This window comes from Pristis pectinata, chromosome 27, assembly GCF_009764475.1.
Source record: "Pristis pectinata isolate sPriPec2 chromosome 27, sPriPec2.1.pri, whole genome shotgun sequence".
In the NCBI taxonomy this organism is placed as follows: Eukaryota; Metazoa; Chordata; class Chondrichthyes; order Rhinopristiformes; family Pristidae; genus Pristis; species Pristis pectinata.
This window is the reverse complement of record NC_067431.1, coordinates 24159006-24180345: the sequence shown is the minus strand read 5'-3', so window position 1 is coordinate 24180345 and position 21340 is coordinate 24159006.

Sequence of the window (21340 nt, the reverse complement as noted above, 5' to 3'; positions counted from 1 at the left end):
CTGTACCAAGCCGTGATGCATCCAGATAGGATGCTTTCTATGGTGCATCCGAATTTACCTGGACTTCCACAGTTTTCAAAGTGTTTTCTACTCCATTATTGAAATTTCTAGCTCTCAGAGTCCTCGAGAGATACAGCACGGAAACAGACCCTTCACCTCACCGAGTCTGTGATGACCATTGATCACCCATTTACAATAATCCTATGTTAATGCCACATTGTCATCAACTTCCCCCAGATTCCACCGTTCACCTACACACCAGGGATAAATTACCGCTGCCAACTAACCCACCGACCTGCACGGCTTTGGGTTGTGGGAGGAAACTGGAGCACCCATGAGGAAATCCACACGGTCACAGCGAGAAAATGCAAACACCACACAGTCAGCGTCCGAGGTCGGGATTGAACCTGGGTCGCTGGAGGGGTGAGGAAGCAGCTCTGCCAACTGCACCGTGTCACCCTAATAAAAGATAGTGTATGTCTAAAATGCAGTCAGTTCCAGCGTGATTTATTTGGGTTCTAATGTAACTTGGGAACAACTATTTTATGAAAACAGCAAAATGTTCTATAAGCAACAAACAATCTACTGGAGGAACTGATGTGCAGTGTTTTGACCCGAAATTCCTGTTCTTCTACAGATGCTGCTAGACCTGTTGAGTTCCTCCAGTGGATTTTTTTTATTGCTCCAGATTCCAGCATCTGCAGTCTCTTGTGTCTCCAAAATGTTTTATAACCTGTGTTATCACTCTTACATGGAATGCCAATCTACAATATCAAACTCAATAATTTCCTTTCATTGTAACCTGTCGCCTCAAGAGTAATCAAATCCTTTTTAATGAAGTTTAAATACAGTCTTGTTTCAGCAAAGTTTTCAACGTAATCTCCCCTTTTTGTTGGCAACATTAATCTGTTTGGTCTTCTATGGGCAACACACAAACTGCTAGAGAGACTCAGCAGGTCAGGCAGTCTTGATGGAAGGAAATGGACAATTGATGTTTTGGGTCAAGACCCTTCATCTGGTCCAAATTAAGGGTCTCGACCCGAAACGTTGACTTTTCATTTCCCTCCATAGATGCTGCCTGACCCACTGAGTTCCTCTAGCACTTTGTGTGTTGCTCCAGATTCCAGCATCTGCAGTCTCTTGTGTCTCCAATCTTTCATGCAAGTTGATGAGATAGTTTTGGTGTAGTATGTGCCAAGTGTCTATTTCTACATAGACTGCTGCTAGATGTAAAACCTTGAATTGATATCTGTGCGCAATTAATCTGACAAACAGAAACAAGGCCATCTCGATGGCAATGTCGAGCTAGAGAGTGAACACATCCTTTGGAGAGTAATACAATATTTGACACCTTCAGCATTGGGATCAGGCAGTGAGACTGATTAGCTGGAATTGTTGTTTAGTGTACCACTGAAAACTCAGTCACATCTCAGTCAACAAGACCTTTACTGCTGTTTCACAGCAAAAATGCTCCCTGGACATTGAGATTCAAGTGACTGTTTGTTGAGTGCATCAGTGAAGACTGCAAAACCACACCCTTTGGAGGAACAGCTCAGCACTGGTGAGCGTCCGATGCCAAAGAAGTAGCTGCTGTGCTAGGATCATGACCGAAATTCCTGTCCAGGCTGGCTTCCCGAAGGGCAGGAATTCAACCAGAAATGGGTGCAAGCAGTTTACTTACTTTACTTAAGGGAGCTAGGGCTTTTCTCTTTGGAGAGAAGGAAGATGAGAGGAGACTTGATAGAGGTGTACAAGATGATAAGAGGCATAGATCGAGTGGACAGTCAGAGACTTTTTCCCAGGGTGACAATGGCTCACGTGAGGGGACATAATTTTAAGGTGACTGGAGGAAGGTATAAGGGGGATGTCAGGGGTAAGTTTTTTGCACAGAGAGTGGTGGGTGTGTGGAACACACTGCCGGCAGAGGTTGTGGGGGCAGATACATTAGGGACATTTAAGAGACTCTTTGATAGACACATGATCTTAGAGAAATGGGAAGCTATGTGGGAGGGAAGGGTTAGATAGATGTTAAAGCAGGATAAAATATCAGCACAACATTGTGGGCTGAAAGGCCTGTACTGTGCTGTAATGTTTTATTTTATGCAGAGAAAATTGGTATAAATAAATATAATTTCTATGAATTCATCTTAACTTTGCTTGGGGTATTGTTGCACCAATTTGATTAGTGAGGGAAAGAGATTAGAAATTAAATTTCAAACCCTTCATGGGAAGTAAATGGAGGGATATGGATCACATTGCAGGCAAATGGGATTTGGCATCATGGTTGGCACAGGTATCATGGGCTGAAGGGCCTGTTCCTTTACTGTACTGTCCTATGTTCTATGTTCACAATGTGAGAAACATTTATAACTAGCTCCCTATTCTCTATCAGTATTTACATGGCATTGCAGAGCATTTCAAGACAGTCCATTCTGTTAACCAGAACCACGCAAGTGTGATGCTTCCTTTCACCTTCCTTCATGTGATCCCATCGTATACCCAAAAGAAATCAATCTTAGATTCTGTGTAAACAAGAACTCCACAAAATTTGCTCTTAATTCAATAAGCAAAGAAGATTTCCTTATTTCTTTTACTAACCTTTATTAATGATTCACCATCAATGGGAGGAATGTCTAACCCAACACTTGGCATCTTTATTCTTGGCAGGAGCAGTCATTATGTGTGCTGCTGTCTAAGTCTTCCTACTGATCCCTGACTGTTTCTTGAGGTAGTGATCGGCAAACACCCAACAGTTACATCACTACATCCATAAACCTTCAACCGATGATGTACAATTCTGTTCTAAGTAGACTTCACAACAACTTAAAAATGAAATTTGAAATCTTTTGTTCTCTCGATAGAATTAATTCAGTGTTTTTGATGTGATTGTGAGCTACTCATGGTAATCAGGGGAACGATTTCCATGGATTCTCCCAAAGGGAAGGGCTGATGACGGCTGGGAACGGGCAGTTCCCAGTGAGGCTGCAGTCACTTTCATTGGGTCTGCGAGTCCAGCAGTTTCAGGCAGGATCCTAAGTGTTAATATGTTAATCAGGGCTGATGACATCTGTAAGACCCCACTGCCCCACCTCAAAATCTTCAGAGCCACTTTCATCCCTCCACACCCTCTCATCACCTACCTTCCTGGGAGACAGAAGGTGGAAGAGAACAACGAGCAGAGTGGGAGCAAGAAAGAGAAGGTGGCAGAGAAGTGGAAAGTGAAAGGGGGAAGGGAAAAGAATGAGAAAGAGAGGAAAAAGGAGGAAGGAAGAAGGAAAATTGGAGAGGAGAAACGAACAGCTGTTACAATGCTTATTTTCCATCTCTTCGGACATTGTGATAAACACATTTAGTCTGATTTGACCTCTTTTAAGTCTTGACAATAAAGTTAGTGTTCCAAGATGAGCAATACTTAACCAGCTATTCCATCGAATAAACAAATTGCAATCTGGCCTGATGCAGGGTCTCGACCTGAAACGTCGACAATTCCAATTCCCTGACGGATGCTGCTCGATTCGCTGAGTTCCTCCGCCAGATTGTTTGTTACACTCTGTAAAAGGTGAGGAAATTTGATGTCTTGGTATTGTCATGTCTATTGAAAGTTCAATATCGTCATTCTCTGGGGTCAAACAAGTGTTCAAAAATACTCAACAAATTAACCCATTATTTATTAACTAACATTCCTAATTGTATTGCTCTAAAACCATGTAAAACCTCATACTTTAATAGTTGCCATTTTATTTTGCATAAACAATGTTGAGTGAATTACAAATGAATGTGTGTAAATGGCTGTGATGAATATTAATTTCTAACTGCTGAATTAAGATAATGTAAAAGCAAATTAAAACAACAGCCTTTTACTTGTCATCATTATGTGACTTACTGCTCACAATATCTTTTTCCTTTTTAGGATCAAGGATGTCCTGCTTTCAGGTGCTGACATGAATACAGGAGGTCCCCAGGTTTCGACAGAGTTCTGTTCCTGAGAAGTGTTCCTAACCCAAATTATTCAAGCTCATAGTAATAAGTTATAGTAACTTATAACCCAAACTTATAGTAATTTTCATGTCTTTTATGTCTTGCACTGTACTGCTGCCGCAAAACAACAAATTTCACGTCATATGTCAGTGATGATAAACCTGATTCTGATTCTGTTTGTAATTTGGAAACGAACACCAGCGGTGTGTGGGACAAGATCACTGAACCAGCTGTGACGGGAGAACGAGCAGGCGCGGGAAGACTGGCCACCAGCCGGCCTCACTGACTCGGTGAGTGAGTGAGTGAGTCTGCTCAGCTCTGGTCGGATTGACACAGCCCCTGAGTGTTGTGGCTCTGGGGTGGGGAGGTCGGGGTGTGGAGAGAGGAGGCATGCAGAAATGCCCCATTCCCATCTGACAGAAGGTGCTGCCGCAACCGGCAAATCCATCCCCAGCTGTCCTGCCTGTCGTTGGTAGGTACAGGTTGACCATAAGTCAGATGTTCGTAACCCAGGCATCATAACCTATACTGAGGGCATTGTTGGAACCTGCTCATTTTGAGGTTTGAGACAGGGGAGAAGTTTGCCAGGCGGTACCTTCCTGTTTGTGCTGGGCTCCTCTGAGCAAAGAATAAATATTTCCCAAACGAACAGAGAAAACCCACTGATCTGAGCAGATTTCAGCTCTGCAGGTGAACGGTGAATGAGACTAATCAATCTTTTCATCAACAAGATGATGCTTCAGGTTGTAATCAGTTGGTACTATTGGCAGACCTTACCGATTTATATGCCTGGTGATTCAGTGGGTGTGCAGTTTATGTGTGTGATTTGTTGTGGCTCTGTATGTTCCAGGGGATGGGATGTGTTTGGTCCTCAGTAGCGTGTCCTGCGTGGAGCTTGGGGAGACAGTTCTACAGACTACTCCACTATCCCTTGAAGAGACTCTGATCTCAAAGTCAGAACTTTGCTTTCTGGAAGGGGATGGGGAAGTATTCTGGAAGGGGTGGGTGACCAGCCAGTTGTTGTGGTGCATGTAGGTACCAACAATGTAGGAAAAAAGTGGGATGAGGTCCTACAAGCCAAATTTAGGGAGCTAGGAGATAAGTTAAAAAGTAGGACCTTGGAGGTAATAATCTCAGGATTGCTCCCTGTGCCACGTGCTAGTCAGAGTAGGAACAGCAGCATAGTTAGGATGAATATGTGGCTTGAGCAGTGGTGCAGGAGGGAGGGTTTCAGATTCCCGGGGCATTGGAAATGGTTCTTGGGGAGGTGGGACCAGTACAAACCAGACTGTCTACACCTGGGCAGGACTGGGATCAATGACCCAGGGGATTGTTTGCTAATGCTGTTGGGGACGGTTTAAACTAATATGGCAGGGGGATGGGAATTCATGCAGAAAGACAGAGGGAAGCAAAGCAGAGACCAGAGCAAAAGTTAGAAAAGAGAAAAGTAAGAGTGGAGTACAGGAAAGTCAAATGTAAAGGACATAAAAAAAGACAATTTTTTTATCTGAAAATGTCCATAGTATTCAAAACAAGGTCAGTGAACTTGTGGCACAAATCAGTACAAAGGGATATGATTTAGTGGCCATTACAGAAATGTGGTTGCAGGGTGGAGATGAGTGGGAATTAAATATCCAAGGGTATCGAGTAATACGGAAGGATAGGCAGGAAGGTAAGGGAGGTGGGGTAGCGCTCTTAAGGATGAAATCAGGGCGATATTGAGAGATGATATAAGATCTAAGGAGTAGAATGTTGAGTCCATCTGGGTAGAGATTAAGAATAGTAAAGGGAAAAAAAATCCACTGGTGGGAGTTGTCTATAGGCCACCAAATAATAACACTACAGTGGCACAGGCAATAAACCAAGAAATATTTGATGCATGTAAGAATGGAACAGCAGTTGTCATGGGGGACTTTAACTTCCACATAGATTGGACAAATCAAGTTGGTTGAAGCAGTCTTGAGGAGGACTTCATAGAATGCATCTGTGATAGCTTTCTTGAACAGCATGTTAGTGAACCTACAAGGGAAAATGCTATCTTGGATCTGGTCCTGTGCAATGAGACAGGTAAAATTAACAATCTTGTAGTTAGGGATCCTCTTGAAAAGAGTGATCACAGTATGATTGAATTTCTCATACAAATGGAGGGTGCAATAGTTAGATCTAAAACCAGTGTATTATACCTAAACAAGGGAGACTACAATGGGATGAGGGAGGAGTTGGCTAGCATAGACTGGGAACACAGGCTACATGGTGGGACATTTGAGGAACAGTGGAAGACTTTCAAAGAGGTTTTTCACAGTGCTCAACAAAAGTACATTCCAGTTAAAAGCAAGGACAGTAAAGGTGGAGAGAGCCAGTCTTGGATAACTAAGGAAATAAAAGAAGGAATCAAGCTAAAAGCTCATGCATACAAAGTGGCCAAGAGTAGCGGGAAACTGGAAGATTGGGAAAACTTCAAAAAGCAACAAAGAACCACTAATCAAGCAATAAAGAAAGGGAAGATAGATTACGAAAGTAAACTAGCACAAAATATAAAAACAGATAGTAAAAGCTTTTATAATTATATAAAGCGGAAAAGGGTGGCTAAAGTGAACGTAGGTCCCATGGAAGATGAGAAGGGGGAATTGATATTGGTTAATGTGGAAATGGCCAAGGCCCTGAATGACTATTTTGTGTTGCTCTTCACGGTGGAGGACACATCTAACATGCCAAAGAGAAATGTTATGGATGCGATGAGAGGTGAGGACCTCCATACAATCGCTGTCACTAAAGAGGTAGTGATGAGCAAACTAGTGGGCCTAAAGGTAGACAAGTCCCCTGGTCCTAAGGGGATGTATCCCAGGGTACTGAAAGAAATAGTGGAAGTTATAGTAGAGGTGTTTATGAAAATTTACCAAAATTCTCTGGACTCTGGGCAGGTCATGCTGGATTGAAAGACAGCGAATGTCACGCCACTGTTTAAAAAAGGATGTAGGCAAAAGGCAGGTAACTATAGGCCAGTTAGCTTAACATCTGTAGTCGGGAAAATGCTTGAAGCTATCATCAAGGAAGAAATCGCGAGACATCTGGAAAGAAGTGGTTCCATCAGGCAAGCACAGCATGGATTCAGGAAGGGCAGGTCCTTTTTGACAAACTTATTGGAGTTCTTTGAGGATATAATGAGCGCAGTGGATGGAGGGGAACAAGTGAATGTTGTATACTTGGATTTCCAGAAGGCATTCAATAAGGTGCCGCATAAAAGACATCCATAAGATAGGGATGCATGGACATGGGGGTAATGTATTAGCATGGATAGAGGATTGGTTAACCAATAGAAGGCAGAGAGTTGCGATAAATGGGTGTTTCTCTGGTTGGCAATCAGTGTCGAGCAGGGTGCTGCAGGTCGGTGCTGGGCCCACAACTGTTCATGATGTACATTAACGATTTGGAAGAGGGGACCAAATGTAGATATCTAAGTTTGCTGATGACACTAAACTGAGTGGAAAAGCAAATTGTGCAGAGTATGTGGAGAGTCTGCAGAGAGATATAAGATAGGTTAAGTGAGTGGGCAGGGGTGTGGCACGTGGAGTACAATGTTGGTAAATGTGAGGTCACCCATTTTGAAAGGAAAAATAGAAGATGAGATTATTATTTAAATGGTGAAAGATTGCAGCATGCTGTTGTGCAGAGGGACTTATAAGTGCTTGTGCATGAATTGCAAAAGGTTGGTTTGCAGATGCAACAGGTTCTCAAGAAGACAAATGGAATGTTGGCCTTCATTGCCAGAGGGACTGAATTTAAGAGCAGGGAGGTTATGCAGGGTATTGGTGAGGCCACACCTGGAGTACTGCCTGTAGTTCTGGTCTCCTTACTTGAAGGATATACTGGCTTTGGAGGCAGTGCAGAGGAGGTTCACCAGGTTGATTCCGGAGATGAGGGGGTTTAGCCTATGAGGAGAGATTGAGTCTCCTGGGACTATACTCGCTGGAATTCAGAAGAGTGAGAGGGGATCTTATAGAAACACATAAAATTATGAAAGGGACAGATAAGATAGAGGCAGGAAGGTTGTTTCCACTGGTAGGTGAGACTAGAACTAGGGGACATAGCGTCAAGATTCACAGGAATAGATTTAGGATGGAGATGAGGAGAAACTGCTTTTCCCAGAGAGTAGTGAATCTGTGGAATTCTCTGCCAAAGGAAGCAGTGGAAACTACCTCATTAAATATATTTAAGACACAGTTAGATAGATTCTTGCATAGTAGGGGAATTAAGGGTTATGGGGAAAAGGCAGGTAGATGGATCTGAGTCCACAGACAGATCAGCCATGATCTTATTGAATGGCAGAGCAGGCTCGACGGGCCAGATGGCCGACTCCTGCTCCTATTTCTTATGGTCTTAAACATTTGCTTGTTCCCTTCCAGCCCGTTCCCACATCTTCCAGGAGAGGGCAGCAGCTCCATTTCGGAACCTATATGGAAAAACAAGGAAGAGGTGACTGCAGCTGGGAAAGATTTTTGTATTTTGTACCCATGCCTTGTGTGGATCCTGAAAGAACAAGGCAACAAACTTAAAATTAATCACAAAATAAAGAAAAATTACAACAGTGAATGAAGCCGTTTGCACCGTAACAGTTGGAAACAATCAACCCAATCTGATACTGTGATGCTGGAAGACCATGCTTCTTTTTGGATGTGATCACGGTTTCTGCCCCACCGTCCTTTCAGAGTGAGTCCCTGATCACCAACACGCTCTGGGTGAAGAAACCTTTCCTCATCTATTGCTTAGTCTTATACCAAATACTTTAAATCTATAGCCCCTGGTTCTTGACCCACCTGTTGAGGAAAGCAAGCCGTAAGAACATGGGAAATAGAAGCAGGAGTAGGCCAGTCTGCCCCTTGTGACTGTTCTGTCATTCAGAACTAACCTTTACATCTGTGCTGCTTCTTTGTGCTGACTTCATCTTCCTTGATTCCTTTTAAATCCAAGAATCTAGCAATCTCTGACTTGGGTCCACCGAGCGACTTGAACCTCCACAGGTCTTGGGGAGAGAATTTCAAAAATCCACCGCCCTCAGGGAGAGAAAAATCTCCTCTCATTTCTGTCTTGAATGGGCAACCCCTTCTGCAGAAACTGTGGCCCCAGGGGCTTCTCATCACTGCCCCATCTTCCTTCCACATCGCAAAGACGTGCGGGTTGGTAGGTTAATTGGCCGGTGTAACTCGCCCAAGTATGTAGGTGAGTGGTGGAATCTGGGGGTGTTGATGTGGGGAGAATAAAATGGAATTAATGTAGGATTAGTGTAGAATCCTGCTCGATGGTCAGTATGCCCTTGGTGGGCTGAAGGGCCTGTTTCTATGTTGTATGACTTTATGACTCTGTGGTTTCTATGACCATTGACACCCTTCTCTTCACTGCCAACCACAGAGGGAAACTCTGTATCATCTGCCAACTTCCTTATCGGAATGAAAGACCTGTAAACCCGCTGCCAAATACCATCGCCACCTTCATCCTTGAAAAGGATGATATGTAAATGTAACCTTCTTTGAAAAGTGCTGGCATGCACAGTCAAAATGAGTTGTAGCATCCAATACACCTCAGTAAACAGTAACGGCAAATGCAAGTAGGAGCTGATGATGTGACAACTATTAATGATGTGGTGGGGAAGGAATGCACACCAGTACCTGAACTGTGTGTCTTTTCCATTGCATGTACAGGAACATTTCACTGGGTTATGAAAAATTACAGAGGGATCTTGATCAGCTAGGTATATGGGCTGAGGATTGGCAAATGGCTTTCAATCCTGATAAATGTGAGGTATTGCATTTTGGAAGATCAAACCAGGGTAGGACTGATACAGTGAATGGTGGGGCCCTGGGGAGTGTTATGGAACAGAGGGACCTAGGAGTGCAAGTGCATAGTTCGCTGAAAGCTGCATCACAGGTAGATAGGGTGGTGAAGGAGGCATTTGGCACGCTGGCCTTCATCAGTCAGGGCATTGATTAAAGGAGTTGGGAAGTTATGTTGCAGTTTTATAAGATGTTGGTGAGGCCACACTTGGAATATTGTGTACAGTTTTGGTCACCCTGTTATGGGAAAGATGTTTTTAAACTAGAAAGAGTGCAGAAAAGATTTGCCAGGATGCTGCCTGGACTTGGGGACCTGAGTTGCAAGGAGAGGTTGCGTAGACTAGCACTTTACTCCCTGGAATGTAGGAGATTGAGGGGTAACCTGACAGAGCTATATAAGATCATGAGGGGCATGGACAGGGTGAAAGCACACAGTCTTTTCCCCCAGTGAGGAGGTGTTAAAAACAAGAGGGCATAGGTTTAAGATCAGAGGTGAGAGATTTAAAAGGGACATCAGGGGCAGCTTCTTCACGCAAAGGGTGGTGCGTATTTGGAATGAGTTGCCAGAAATAGTGGTTGAGGTGAGCACATGAGCAACATCTGAAAACCATCTGGAATAAGTACATGGATAGGAGAGGTTTAGAGGGCTATGGACCAAACGCGGACAGATGGGACTAACTCACTGGATAACACAGTGGGCATGGACGAGTTGGGCCGAATGGCCTGCTTCCATGCTGTAGGACTCTATGACTCCATGTCACAGTGTTCTGTAAACATCTTTTGATAAATATATAAAGTATTTTGATGAAAATATTGTCTCCACAATGGTGTCAGGTGTCATGTCAAATGGTCAGAGTAGAAACACACCATCACATCTAGTCTCCTTAGCTTGCCCCCCCAGGACCAGGCTTTTAAATCAGGTTCATGGAAGAATTGGGAATAATCTGGGTCACGTTCTGCTCTAATGTCACCACCTTGCCTACTGACTTAAAGACTAGGAAGCTGCACCTACTGCATCATTATTTCATTTGCTTTTGTCTTTGTATCTATCCCAGATGCTGGAAAATGGTCTGTGAGTTAAATTAACTAGACTACCTTAAAGAAAAGCAGTCTAGATGAAGGGTCTCAACTTGAAACGTTGACTGTCCATTTCCCTCCACAGATGCTGCCGGACCTGTTGAGTTCCTCCAGCAGTTTGTTTTTTTGTACCTTAAAGAAAAACTGATGATGAGGGAAAGTGTCTTTGTTGTGCTTTATTTTGTTTTAAGTGTCTTCATGTCTCGGGTTCTGGACTTCGCTAGGAAGGCCAACATTTATTGCCCATTGCTAATTGTCCTTAGGAAGGTGGTGATTAGCCGTCTTCTTGAACCACTGCAGTCCTTCTGGTGAAGGTGCTGTGAGTAGGGAGTTCCAGGAGTTAGACCCAGTGCAGGAGGAACTCAGTGGGTCAGGCTGCATCTGTGGAGGGAAATGGACAGTCAACATTTTGGATTGAGACCTCTTATCTGCATGGCAAGTAGTTCCTTCTTTAAGTAAAGAGATCTGAGCTGCATCTGTCCAGTTGAAGGGTCTCGACCCCAAAACGTCAACTGTCCATTTCCCTCCATGGATGCTGTTTGACCTGCTGATTTCCTCCAGCAGTTTTTTTTTGAATGACATGTTGGATACCAATCAAGGTCAAAGGTACTGAAATAGAGCCACTTGTTTCCATCTCTAAAGCCAACAGATCTGACCATGGGACAACTTGCCCCCGGCTCGTCTCAAATGGGTGTTACCAATACAACTAATGTTTACCTTCCCTGCTCCAGGAGGGGTCATGCCTTCGAAATGTATTTGGATTGGGAAGGAGAGTTATCAGCCACTTCTAAATATAACCGCTCCACCATTGATTACAGCTGCCAATGCAGTGAGATCTACAGTTCCCTCCTTTAACCTCCCCACTCTCCTTCCTTCACAGCTCAGAGTAAAGCAACATCTTTGACCCAGCTTTTGGCCTAATATTTCCTTACTGGGTTCAATGTCAATTTTTGTTTGATAACACTTCTGTTTTGTTACATATGGCTCAACATAAATTCAAATTGTTATTGATATAAAGTAGATCAATTGCCTACTTAAGCGCATACAAAGAATGACACAAAGTGTGTCCTGGTTTTGCACCATCACTATTTTATTGCTTACATTAAAACAAGCACATTAATAATGTTATTTATTTCTGGGGCAGGAAACCAAAGTGCTGTATTTACTATCTTTAAAAGATCTCACCACAGATTGTTTCAATTTTTGCAAAAATTCCTGTTACAACGAATGTGGTACCACAGACTATCTGGATGTTGGAGGTGTTATTTCAAAACATGCAATGACTTTACAGTGTTATAATGCTTCTTTAACCAGAATACTTATATAAATTAAATCCTGTGATTTCTTGCTATTCTTTAGGGAAAATTAAACTGGAATATTAGAAGGACAGGGCACAGATTTTTCGCAACCTATTCATGGCTGAACAAGTGATAATTAACTACATTATTGTCTGGGGTAGAGAGAACTGTGGGTGTGCATTAATGTACCCATGCTGTGGTGTTACACACCCCCAGGGGGTGAATCATGCTACGATTTATCCAAATCAGGCTTTGGGGTGGGGAATGGGAAGTTTGGTCAGAGACAGGATTTAAAAGTGTTTAAAAGGAATTATTGAGAAATCACCAGTAAAGCGTGCGCAGTTACATGGAGTGCATGCAGTCTTCTCGTAAAGGTGTACTCACTTAAAACTAGGTCGACAGGGTGGGGTTTAACACTTGTAACTGCACATGGGGTTTAATGATAAGATAAGCTATCTTTTGCGTAGAGTGTTCTGGGGGCAGCCTGCAAGTGTCGCCACACTTCCGGCACCAACACAGCATGCCCACAACTTCCTAACCCGTACGTCTTTGGAATGTGGGAGGAAACTGGAGCACCCGGAGGAAACCCATGCAGACGCAGGGAGAACGTACAAACTCCTTACATACAGCGGCTGGAATTAAACCCGGGTCGCTGGCACTGTAATAGCGTTACACTAACCGCTACACTACCGTGCCTGCCCCTACACTGCTATAATCATTTAACTTATATTCTTCTTCTGAATGTTGTGCCTGTAATGTTATGTGCCTGTGATGCTGCTGCAAGTAAGTTTATCATTGCACTTGTGTGTATGACAATAAACTTGATTTGACTTGACTTGATCAGATAAATCTGCGTGGCTTAACGGTATAGAACACTCACAGGCATCCTACAATAATTAGTGTCTACAGTGTTCTGCCCTCCTGTGCTGGGTCTACTTTGCAATGTTCCTTTAATCTGCCACCTTGGCTCAGAGTCATTGACAATGCCCTGAGATTCTCAGAGGTGCTGAGATCACCAAACCCAGCAAGCAGAGCTGGACTGGAGCCAAAAAACTAATGCCAGGTGCATTGTCTCAGAAACCACTTTGATTCCAGATAAGGCTTTAAACGTCTCGCTCTTCCTGGAATGTAATTCAACCGTCGATAGACAATGGGGTCAGTGTGAAGCAGAGGCGAGGTACCTGATGCTTTTTCAGAGTGATGTAGCATGCAGTATAACTCAGTACAAAGGACGTGAATGCATTGCTGCTATACTCCTACTCACGGTTTGCTGAATGCGGTGGAACCTGTTACAAAGGGGCAGCTTTAGCCACAGTTGTTTGTCCACACTCCACACTTTGCAAGATGATGATCCCTGAATACACAAGAATGTGCTCTCTGACAGTCTCCACATTAAAGTTATACCTCCGAAAGCAGTGTGTGCATTTATATAGTGCCTTTCACATCTCTTTCAGGAGATTTTAAAGTACTTTGTATTAGATAATGAAATAATTTGAATTGTAGGCAATGTTGTGGGTAATATGGCAACTGATTTGTACACAGCAAGCTCCCACAAACAGTAATGTAATAATTGCTAAATAATCTGTTTAGTAATGTTAAATAAGAGATAGATATTGTCCAGAGCACCAGGGATAACTCTTCTACCCTTATTTGATGTCATGTTATGAGATCTCACAAATCAACCATGAAAAATAGACATGGGCTTGGTTTAATATCTATCTGAAATCTAGAACATAGAACACTACAGCACAGTACAGGCCCTTTGGCCCACAATGTTGTGCCGACATTTTATCCTGCTCTAAGATCTATCTAACCCTTCCAAACTCTGCAGCATTGGAATGTCAAGTGGAGATTTGTGCTCAAGTCTCTTTATTGGAACTTGAAACCAAAAATTGCTTTCAATTACTTCAGCAAACCTTACCAGTTGCCCAGTAAACTTCTGGCACCTGGTGTTTACCTCATAATGGCCTAAGTAGATGGGATGCAAAAGAATATTTCATGACTTTGGGATAATTCATGCAAAGGGAAACCCACCTCTGTCCTAGCAGAGGATCTGAAATATCAAATGCTCAGATCTGCAGACAGTGACATCACCGTCTGTGAGCAAGCTGAATAAGTACAAGGTACAAAATGTCTCATTGATTGTCTCCAGTCAGAACAAAGGTTGTGAAGAACTGCAGCTTGTGTTACTCAGTATTGTCTTTTGACAACCTCTCAGCAAGGGAATTATATTACTTAAAAAAAACTTATTCTTTGAACTGTTTGTCTCCCAGGAACAGCACATGGTGAGCAATAGGTCAGATTTAATTTAGGGTTATAATAAAACAATGGGTGGAGGATATTGATTCTGGCATGTGTGTACCTCATCCTGATTTTTCCCAGCTTTGATGACTCTGAGGCAGCCCCCACACTGATCTTATTTATTTCTAGATATTCTGATGAATGTATCTTCTAACTATGTTCTAAGTTGGGATGGAAATAGTGAATCTCCAGAGGCTACAAAAATTGAGGATGAAATAAAACATTTTTCTAATTATGAAAGGAATGCTACTGAAATGTTTAAATCTTAATCCATCTTTCTGCTTTAACACTTTCAGTCTAAAATGTAATGTCATTTGATGACAAAACTATTATATCTCACACTGGTCATATCACGGAGCCAGAACTATTGTCTTCAGAAGCCACTCAAAAAACGAGTTTAGCCTTTACACTGTGGTTGACGTGAACTCAGGAACAGAAATAATCTAATAGTTCACAAGCCTGTTCTTTTCCCTAAACGGCACAAGTGTCCCACTTTATTAACATATTTCTTAGCCCTAGAAACATTCATGTGGGAGTGCTAAACAGTCAGAGTGCTACTGGTTACTACATCAAGCTTCTGTCTGCCCTATCAGTGGATGTAAAGATCATATGATTTGAGAACTGAGGATTTTGTCATAAAGTCCTGGCCAATATTAATTCTTCAGTGAACATTCCTGGTTATCACCATATTGCTCATTGTGGGAGCTTGCTGTGCTACTGTGGACTTGTCTCTGATTGTGTTTTCATTTGCACTAAGGTCTTGTTTTGCACTTCTTTTACACTGTCTTGTATAACTTAAGTATAATTTATGTTCTGTGTGTTGTCTGTACCTACGTACCTGTGATGCTGCTGCAAGCAAGTGTCTCATTGTACCTGCACCTCACCGTACTTGTGCACATGATAATACACTCGACTTGACCAATTGGCTATCACATAGTAAAATTACAGCAATAACTCTTTTCGAAAGTGGTTCACCTCATGACATCCCAATTAGCACCTCATGAATGGCGCCAAGTAAATGTAATTACTTTCTTTTGTACTTGGTTATTTAAGTCAGACCACCATATTGAGTCCCATCCTTGCTGATTCTATCCCAGGCGGCCAAAGCCCATGCCTACTGCTCACAAACCCACCGCCACCACCACCCTCCCACCTGACCCACACCATGTCTTCTCTTTCTGATGTGTTTGGTATCTTCTAACCACAGCTTCTTGTCACTGGCAGAACTTTGGGCATGATGTGCAATGTGTGCCTTGCCTTGTCCTTTGGATTATACGTCATGCACAAAGTATCTAAGCTTTACTCACGTGGGAATGGTGTGATCTGAACCTACAGGTACTCACGATGTGCTTATCCCATGTTATTCAAGGCTTAGCTGATTTCAAAATATGGGTAAATGGTTTACAGAGCTGTCCTCAGGACCCCAGCTTTATGTTTATAAATTAACTTGAATTTCAGACGTGGTCAGTAACTTGTTTTTCTCCACAGTCCTTTTCTCATTCCTTCTATAACATAAGGGCACAGATTTTTTTTGCACCATTTGCAGAATGGTGGTCAATATTTATTTTAGTACAGCTACATTTTTCTTTTGATCATGTTGCAAGAGTTTGTATTGGAACTAATCCCTGCACCTGGCAGGGTTTGGGGATCAGGGGCAGGCTATTGGGGGGATTTCGCTGGGTGTAAGATTCAGCAGTGTGCAAAATCACTTGCAAGGCAGAAAACAGTAGTGGAGATTACACAAAATAAAGGATCCAGGAGCCTGAGAGGAACATATTTCAGTCCAGAATCATGGCAGGAATCAGCCCTTGGCTGAAAATCCTGTCAAGCCTGTTTACCAGTCACAAGTACAGGAGCGTGAGGCTGTGGTGATTCAAAGTTGCTTCAAACTTAGCACTTGAGTAGGAGGCAGAGACAGAGTGGCTGAGTGTTGTGGTGGAGCCCAGTGTTTAGAATTGGTATCTGATTTCTGGTAGTCAGAAGGTTTCTATTGAAACCTGCCTTAACAGCAAGTCTACACCATTTTATGTCTTCTCACCACTGATAATGGTGATTCAATCAAAATGGGATCAAACCCTGGATTTACACAGATATGGGTGGCAGATGGCTTATCTGAATATGTCTCCTGGGGTGATGCAGAAGAGATGCATTGCCTAGAAGTTTAGGGCTGTTAAGTTCTGCCAAACATGCCCTTGGAGAATTTGGAAGATAACCCACTACAACTGAGAGGAGTCAGTCACCGGCCCACCAGTGAAACAAATCATGTCTCCTCTATCCAATCCCAGTAAACGCAGGGCACTGGTCATCGGCAGGAGCACACTCACTGCGCAAAGTCACTAGGTTTGAATTCTTTCATGAGTTTGCCAAACTCATAAACGTCACGCAGCCCAAAGGCGCACAAGAGAGAGAGAGAGAGAGATTAGATGCACTTGTAAGTGAATGCTTACAGCCAAGATAAGTACAGTACATTAACTCAAACAACAGCAAACTTGTGTGAAGAACTGGGCAGAACCAGAATCAGAATCAGGTTAAATATCACTGACATATGTCGTGAAATTTGTTGTTTTGCAGCAGCAGTACAGTGCAAGACAAGGTCCATTGGGTTGTTATGAGTTTGTATGTGGGCAACAAACTTGTTAGGCATTGCCTGGTACTCACTAAATCCAGCTTCAAAGGAATAGCTGCTGGAGTTGCAGGAGGGATCTACTTCCTTTAGTGTCCATGGGCTGTGAAGTTATCAGCAAGAAAACCTTGCCTTGGAGGTTTTGTAATTTCTACAGTTCCAATTTGTGAAATAAACAGACATTGAAAAATTCTGCTTCAGGTTGTCACTTTGTTTTTTAAATTGATCTTCCCCATCAGAAGTAGAGCTCCAAATGGCTTCAGCTGTAACATTTAAACTAGACAACAGAAAGCGAATTAGTTTAAAAGGACAGGGGTTTCTGTGGCTCTACTTGTGGCAAGAAAACAGCAAATCCCAGAGCAGCTCTGAGCAAAGGAACACACTCAGGCTGAGTCACCTGATAAACACCTGCTTTCTGTGTTCACTTTGGTGACTTTAAAATGAAAAGAATCTACCCCAGGTAGTTCCCGTTCAACACCAAGCAATACTAAGGCTGCAGATTGTGGGATCACCTGCAGAGTTACTCCCTCCATCAACGTTGCCAGGATTAGCGAAGGCAGCGTATTCTAGGCACCTATCACTCTCTGGGTAAAAAACGTCCTTTGTAGATCTCCTTTCCCCCCTTACCTGTGATAATGTTGGGAGGCCTTTGCCAAAATCAATTAGGAATTAAGGATATTTTCGAAGATATTTTTGGAAAGCAAATATTTATCCATTTTTAAAGCATTAAATTTCTCTTAAAGTCTCTTTGTTTTAATTGCTGTTACATCCCACTTATTAATCAGTGGTGCCTTGGTCAAACTATAATTTCCTGGCTTTTTTCTTTGGATGTAGTAATGAGACACGTAATGACACACACATTGGTTAGAAGATGCGAGGCCCAGGTATCAGATGTTTGTACACCGTGCTGACCCCACTGACTCTTGAGAACCTCTGGCCTATCATTGCTCAAAGTGGAGAAGGAGAATTTGGGGTGGTATTGAGAATCTGAGTCCACACACTGGACTGCACAGAGGTCCTGCATGATCTCATGAACCACACATCCACCTGGCCTGTCAGGAACCTCCTGCCCTTTGCTGAATAAGTCTCCAGTTCCTACCTAGGACTCATTAGCCACTGGAGAACCCACCACACTGAAGTGGAAGCAAGTCAATCCTGAGTGACTGCCTAAGGAGAGTCAAGGCGTGTGTTCAGGGCTCATGCTGGGAGGACTGGGGAGGTGGGGTAGGTCTGGCTAACCTGCAAAATGTGGTAGTTTGAGGTGGGGGAATGGTATCGATGTTGATGGCAAAGAATCCACAGCAAGGAGAAATATTTGGGAGTGAATGAAGGAAGCCCTGGATTGGGTCGGTTTCTGGGTGATCAAGGAGTGTTGGTTTGTTTGGGCAGAGGAGGGTCAGATCCACAAGTACTGATGTGGTCCACTCGGACTCATTGATGGGGATCTAGATAAGATGCACTCAATTGTGCTTCAGCTCCCACCCCACTAACACTCCCTTCTCACCATACACTGCTGCTGAGACTCGTTAACAACCTTTCCAGGAGAATGCCTGGTCAGAGAGAATACTGCTTTCAGTGGGGAAGGAGAAGATCAAAGCTGCTTCTGAGTGGTTGTACTCATGTCCATGGATGGATCCTGGAATGTTTCTGAGCTATTAGGTTTTAGATTTGCAGAAACACAGAGAATGCCCAGCCATCTCACTGTCAGATGGTATGTATCTTCAGGTGTGTTCCTCAAGGACAGAAATATGTTTTTAATGTTCTATTGTAGAAGTAAATTATTTTATACAGTTTTATTTAACACAGTTACTTCCATTTGTAGAATAAGAGAAACTTACATCACAGAAGAAGGCCTTTGGCCCATTATATCCATTGAAGATAGATTTTGCAACTAATCCCACTGCCCAGTGCTCAACATGGAGTCTTGTAGTTTACAGAACTTCAGACAGTCATTCAGGAACCTATTATATGGTCTGAGGGTTCCTATCCCAACCACCTATTGTGGAGCACCCAATTTAAATATAACTGGGATGTATTCATACTGTAACACTTTTGTTGCTATTAAATACTCTCTTGTTACTCATAGAACATAGAACAATACAGTATAAGAGCAGGCCCTTCAGCCCACAATGTCTGTACTGACCACGATACCAATTTTAATTAATCCCATCTGCCCTGATCTATATCCCCCCATTCCCTGCCTGTTCGTGCTTCTGTCTAAATGCCTCTTAAATGCCACTATCGTATCTGCTTCCAGCACCTCCCTGGCAGGGCATTCCAGGTGCCCACCACTCTCTGTGTAAAAAAATGTGCTGCATAAATTTCTCTTCCTCTCTCACCTTGAAGCTGTGCCCTCTAGTATTTGACATTTCCACCTTGAGAAAAAGATTCTGACTGCCTACTGTATCTGTGCCTCTCATAGTCTTATAAACTTCTATCAGGTCTCCCCTCAGCCTCTGACGCTCCAGGGCAAACAGTCCTTGTTTTTCTTACCTCTCCTTATAGTTAATAGTCTCTAATCCAGGCAACATCTTGGTGAACCTCTTCCGCACCCTCTTGAAGCCTCCACAACCTTCCTGTAATGGGGCAACCAGAATTGCTCACAATACTCCAAGCGTAGCATAACCAAAGTTTTATTCAACTGCAACATGACTTCCTGACTTTTATACTCAACACCCTGACCAATGAAGGCAAGCATGCTGTACGCCTTCTTTGCCACCCTATCTACTTGTGTTGCCACTTTCAAGGAGCTATGGACTTGCACCCCAAGATCCCTCTACACATCAATGCTCCTAAGGATCCTGCTATTTACTGTATATTTTCCTCTTACATTTGAGCTCCCAAAGTGCAACACCCCCCAACTCCAGAACTCTATCTGCCCTTTCCAACTAGTCGATATCCTGCTGAATGCTTTGACAATCTTCATACCATATATGGCTCAAAGTCACTACAGTTGCAACCTAATGATGAGCAGAAGTGCAATTACATCTGCTCATGTGTTGCTTGAGCAATTCTAAAGGAGTTAATTTTATTCTGGGTGTAAATTTCCTCCATTAGGACATGCTCCAAGGATCTTGTGAAGGTTGGGCTTACTCCTTGCCTGAACTTCAGTAAGGTCAACAGATTGTAAAATCAGGTGGGAAATTCAACCCAAAACTGTCAGTTTCCTATTGGGTTGAATAATTAAAATTGTATTTTATGTGCTTCAATAGCTGGGGTTGGGGTTAGGAATCTGACAGGACTCCACTCCACTTGTCCTGGTCAAGAGGAGCACAAGGATGATTCAGAAGCAATCAGTCTAACCCTGGGCTGTTTCTGCACTCTGAGGTTTCCAGACTGATGTGGCCACAGTTGGCCTCACAGGTAATGACTTTAGGGTTTAATTAGATAATGTGCTCTAGCAGCTGCTAGCTTTATTCAATCTCCTGTTGATGTTTTCTGGAAACAAACACTGAAAGATCACAAATTCTTATCCTTGACTATGCTGACACAAGTAAGAAAAGATAGAATTGGAACTGGTTACCTATCCCTTATCAGAGGTGAGAGATAACATCAAACTAATAAACGTCAGGGATCTGAGCATCAGGCAGCAGACATACAGAGATCCAACATCAAACAGGTAAGAGATGCTCCTTTTTCTGGTTTGGGTTGCCCTCCAAGAGAATTGGTAAAGTAGAAACAGTTTGCTCTCTGATAGTTCAGTTATAATTTTGATGTTCAGGACTCCAAAGGTGGTGTGGTTGTGTGCCCAGCATGTCTGCAAGTCACATTCACTGGGATATGCTGGCTCCAGTCCCTGCCTGGGTTGAGTGTGATGCTGCGATTATGGCTCTACTTGAGTCCTCAACATCCCTAGACAAGAGAAAAGGCTGACAGACCTCCCACTTTTGGGGTTGGTTAAGAACCCAATGTCTGGCTGCAATAAAGTGCACTGATCCTTAGGTTAATTGGAAGTGTTCGCTGATGCTGAGGACTGTCTCTGAAACCTGGGGAGAAGGGAGAAGCTTTCTTATCTTTACACACCAGTCCTTAGATGTGGCAAAGAAAACTACATGTGTGATGGAATGTATTGACTGATATGTGATAGCCTTATTGTGAACAAACTCTGTAGGTAGTTTGATTGAACTAACAGGTCAGAAGCCACATTATGATGAGAATAGTGCTAATTCATATTCAGTAAATGATATTGATGGCCCATTTTTAATAACTGACAGCATTATTCTGTCCGAGGTCGC